Below are 5,156 nucleotides of genomic sequence, written 5' to 3' on the forward strand. Positions count from 1 at the left end.
ATGTCCCTCTCCCAGAGCTGTGGATTCAGTGCAGTCCTTTGAAATAAATTATTCTGGGGGGAGGGGCGGGCATCCACTTAGTATTTGGGACTGGGGGCGGCCCCCCAGAACTCTCCACTGTTTCCCTACTCCACGCTGGTATGTTGCATTCACACCTTGGAGCACTGAGTTGAAGTCTGGTCCCTCTTTCCCTGTGGAGATATAACCAATACCCTCCCCTTGGGTGGGTTAGTGCCCCATGCCATTGCTACCCATTTCTTCCTTATTTAAAATTATTTGTTCTTATGACAGGAAATGGGGGAAATATCCAGAATTTCCCTTCACTTACAGATACTGTGTGCATTTTAGTACTATGTGTATTTTAGCATAAAGTATCTTTTTAAAAAATATCTTTTTAAAGAAACTGCTCCTTACACATTTTTTTTTTTAACTCAAAAGAGTAATCTTGTCTCTCAGGTTTGGGAATTTAAAGTCTGTTAAAAATTTCATAGCCAGCTGACAAACAAGATTCTTTTATGGCACCTGTTATGAAACTGCTCCTTTGCCCACACTTAGGGTCCGTGTGTTTCCAGTGGAGTTTTTAAAAATAGGTAGCCCAATTCTGGCCCACCAAGCCCCGAGCAGCCAATGCACAGAAAGAACGTAGGGCCAGCCCGACCACAAGAAGCGATGTCCCTCACTGACGCACAGTGCACCGGGGAACAGCACTGGAGACAGTGTGGGATCTGCGCCGGATCTGACCCCACCACGCTGGGACGAAACACTAAGGACCTGCAACAGAACAACAAAGGGGGCAAAGCAACAAAGTCCCCCCCGAACACCAAAAATAGACTGTGGGGCCAGGGTGTGGCACCCCATCAGACTCGACTGGAAAACACTCCTAAACGTCAACAGACAGACCTTGAACTATTTCAAGGTCTTGTCTTTTTTTGTTGTTGTTTTGTTTTCTTTTGTTGCTTTGTTTTGCTCTGTCTTGTTTTTGTGCTTATTATTATCTCTGCATGCCTATCAGATAAGCTATGTGGGATAAACAATCCAGCAGAGAAAACAACAGGACCAACGTTTCCAGGGGGACACGGGAGAGGGGGAGGTGGGAGGAAGGAAGTGGGTGTTAACAAACCCAGGGACAAGGGAACAAGTGATCTAAAATCGATGGTGAGGAGGCTGTAGAATGCCTGGTAGGACATGATCAAGGATAATGTAAACTGAAAGGAATTACCAAAACCCGAATGAAGTCGAAACATGATAGTGGGACAAGGAGAAAGTAAAAGGAAATAGAGGAAAGAACTAGGAGGCAAAGGGCATTTATAGAGGTCTAAATACAGGCATGTATATATGTAAATATATTTATATATAATGATGGGGAAATAGATCTATGTACATATATTTATAGGTTTAGTACTAAGGTAGCAGATGGACATTGGGCCTCTACTCAAGTACTCCATCAACATAAGAACACTTTGTTCTAATAACCTGGCATTCCATGATGCTCACCTTCCCGACACAATCGCTGAAGACAAACCAGGTGCATAAGCAAATGTGGTGAAGAAAGCTGATGGTGCCCGGCTATCAAAAGACATAGCATCTGCAGTCTTAAAGGTTTGAAGCTAAACAAGCAGTCATCTAGCTGAGAAGCAACAAGCCCACATGGAAGAAGCACACCAGCCTGTATGATCATCAGGTGTCAATGGGATCAGGTATCAGGCATCAAAGACCCAGAACAAAAAATCATATCATTGTGAATGAGGGGGAGTTCAGAATAGAGACCCAAAGCCCATCTGTAGGCAATTAGCCATCCTATTGTAGAAGGGTCACAAAGAAGAGACGAGCCAGTCAGGGTGCAGTGTAGCATCATTGAAACATACACCTTTCCTCTAGTTCTTTAATGCTTCCTCCCCACACCCCCCAAACTATCATGACCCCAATTCTACCTTTTAAATCCTGCTAGGCCAGAGTATGTACACAGGTACAGATAAGAGCTGGAAACACAGGGAACTCAGGACAGATAAACCCCTCAGGAACAATAATGAGAGTATTGGTACCAGGAGGGTAGGGGAAGGTGGGGGAAGTTAGGGGGGAACTGAGCACAATGATCTACATATAACCCCCTCCCAGGGCACAGACAACAGAAAAGTGGGTGAAGGGAGACATCTGTCAGTGTAAGATATGAAAAAAAAATTTATAAATTATCAAGGGTTCATGAGGGACGGAGGGGAAAAAATGAGGAGCTGATACCAAGGGCTCAAGTAGAAAAACAATGTTTTGAAAATGATGATGACAACACATGTACAAATGTGCTTGACACAATGGATGGATGGATGGATTGTGATGAGTTGTATGAGCCTTCAATAAAATGATTTTATAAAATTGCCCCAAATGAACACATGAAAAGATGCTCAATGTTACTGGGCATTCAGGAAATACAAATGGAAATCACAATGAGAAAACCCTACACACCTATTAAAGCCAAAGGAAGAAACGTTGCTGTGATCAATTTCAACTATTGTTAGCACTCCCCCCCCTCGCCTCCCCCACAGCAGTTTCCAGTGTTTCAGAATTTTCCGTGGCTGTGATCCTTTGGAGGAAGAGCACCAGGCTTTCTTTCTGTTAGCAAATGATCTCCTAGCCATTTGTGCCACCCGAGGGCATGTATCCACCAGACTAGCTAACATGAAAACCCGCGGCCGTATCTAGTGCTCACAGAGTGGAGCGCTTCAACGCTGTGGTCAAACTCAAAACCCAAGCTCGTTGCCATCAAATCAATGCTGATGCATATCGACTCAACCCTGTGGGTTTCCAAGACTGCAACTGTTAAGGGAGTAGAAAGCCCAGTCTTTCTCCTGAGGAGCGGCAGGTGGTTTCAAACTGCCGACTATGCGGGTCACAGCCCAACTCAAAACAACTTCCCCACCAGGACTCCTTATGCACTGTTGTGAGGAATGTGAAATGCCACACTTTGTAAAACGATTGATCAGTGTTTGGAAATACTAAGACTACACTGACCATAGGGCCCAAAGTCTACGCATATTCTGATCCAAGAGAAATGATAACATGTTCACACAAAAACTTGTACACAAACATTCTTAGCCATTTTAATAATTCATAGGTAGACCAATACGTGGATGGATGCACAAATTCTAGTAAATCTATATAATGGAATACTACTCAACCATAAAATGAAACAAACCATGGATACACACAACCACGTGGATACATCTGAAAATAACAATTTGAGAGAAAGAAGCCAAACTTAAAAAAAGAAAGTGTTGGCTTTCATTTATATAAAATTATAGAAACTACAACCACAGAACAGCAAGGAAAACCATGGCCGCATGGTGCAGGGTGGTGACTGCAGCCTCTACGGCTGGCTTCCACGACGTGCTGGCTCAGATGGGCCTATGCAATAAGGTGCTTGTAGTCCCCTAAGGGGGTTGGGCCATTGCTGACAATGCAAATATTGTTGTTGTTAGGTGCCATCTACTCGGTTCCCACACATAGCAATCTCATGCACAACCCAAGGACACACTGCCCAGCCCTGTCCCGCGCTCACGATTGTCCCTGCATTTGAGCCCGTTGTTGCAGCCGCCGAGTCAGTCCCTCTCCTTCAGGGCATCTCCTCCTTCTCTGCCCTCTACTTTACCAAACAATGTCCTTCTGCGGGACTGGGCTCTCCTGACAACATGTCCAAAGTATGCAAGTCAATGTGAGGGCAATGAATGTACAAAGGTGCTTTACACAATTTCTGTATGTACGGATTGTGATAAGAGTTGTATGAGCAAAAAAAAGAGTTGTATGAGCCCCTAATAAAACAATTAAAAAAGAAAGAAAAGAAAATGTAGGTGCTATAGAAAAAAAAACCCAAAGTATGCAAGTCGAAGTCTCACCATCCTTCCTTCTAAAGAGCACTTGCCGCACTTTTTCCAAGACAGGTTTGTTTGCCGTCCTTTGAGAGGTTGAGATGGAGCCGCAGGGCAAAGACAGGGTCCAGACAAAAAAAACGAGAAGTAAAAGAAAAGGAATGTATTGAGGGAAAAGAACTTCCAGGAGGGAAAGGAGAGCAGAGAAAGGGACGGGGGCATCTTGAGCCCCCAGGCAGGTTCAGGCCAGGGGAGTCGTGCCTGGTACTGGGGGTGGGTGGGGGACATGTATAGGGCATGAGCTTTAAGGCAAGTGGGCCGGTAAGGGGAAGGGCGGTTCTTTGTCCTTCGGTTGCTAGTTTTGGGTCAGGAGATGACCTGTCAGTAAATCATTTTGTTCTCAGCAAAACTGCTTCCTGGAGCGCCAGGGAGAGGAGGCGGTGTCCTGCCCGGGGAGGTAAGCTCTGTGAAACGCTGGAGGCAGGAGCCTTGAAGTTCAGCCAGGTCATTTGTCTTCTCCAGAAGCTGGTACAAGGGGCTGCCTTGGTCCATAGGGCCCAAAAACTCTTGGCTATGGAAACTCTATGCAAAGCCAATACAAATAAGGTGTAGGAGACCAAGGATGGTTACCGTTTGGGGTCAATTTGTTCCTGGTTTTCAGTAATTTGGCAATTATTTAATGATGCTCGTGTCCTCCTGTGGGGTTAAGGGTAAGAGGGAACTCCACAAAACATCACAGGTTTGGTAGGCGCAATTGTACTGCGATAATAAATAGAGATTATAGTAAAGTCATAGAGAGCATGAGAGTTAAAGGATAGAGTCAAGTAGTGGAGTCAGACGCAATTCATGATAGCATTGCTCACCTCAGCCCGGCTTGATGGTCCTCGTGGAGGGGGCTTAGCCGTCAGAGAAGAAGTCGCTGCTTCATCCTCCTTAGTCACCTTCTCCAGCCACCTCTCGAGTACCGGGAGCCTCATTATTTATTGCTAACCACGCATCATAGAGTCATACATCACAGAAAGGGGCAATACAATTCATTCTAGAACAAGTTTGATCACTCTAACGTCTCACATAATAAAAACAGACAATTACTATCCTGGGAGGCATGCAAGTTCCCTGATAGTGGACAATAACCTGAGTCACCAGGAGGGATATTAACATAGGCAATACAAGCAATAGGAGGGGGATGACCTAAGGATGAATGTGCAATAATAAGAGGAGGGAATAGGGGGGCATGTGTGGCAAGATAGTAGCCTAAGCTTAGTCATCTTAGAGAGGTCCCGGGCTTGCCTATGGGCA

This window comes from Echinops telfairi, unplaced genomic scaffold (genome assembly GCF_000313985.2).
Source record: "Echinops telfairi isolate 266 unplaced genomic scaffold, ASM31398v2 ScPeMD7_7466;HRSCAF=8504, whole genome shotgun sequence".
Classification (NCBI taxonomy): domain Eukaryota; kingdom Metazoa; phylum Chordata; class Mammalia; order Afrosoricida; family Tenrecidae; genus Echinops; species Echinops telfairi.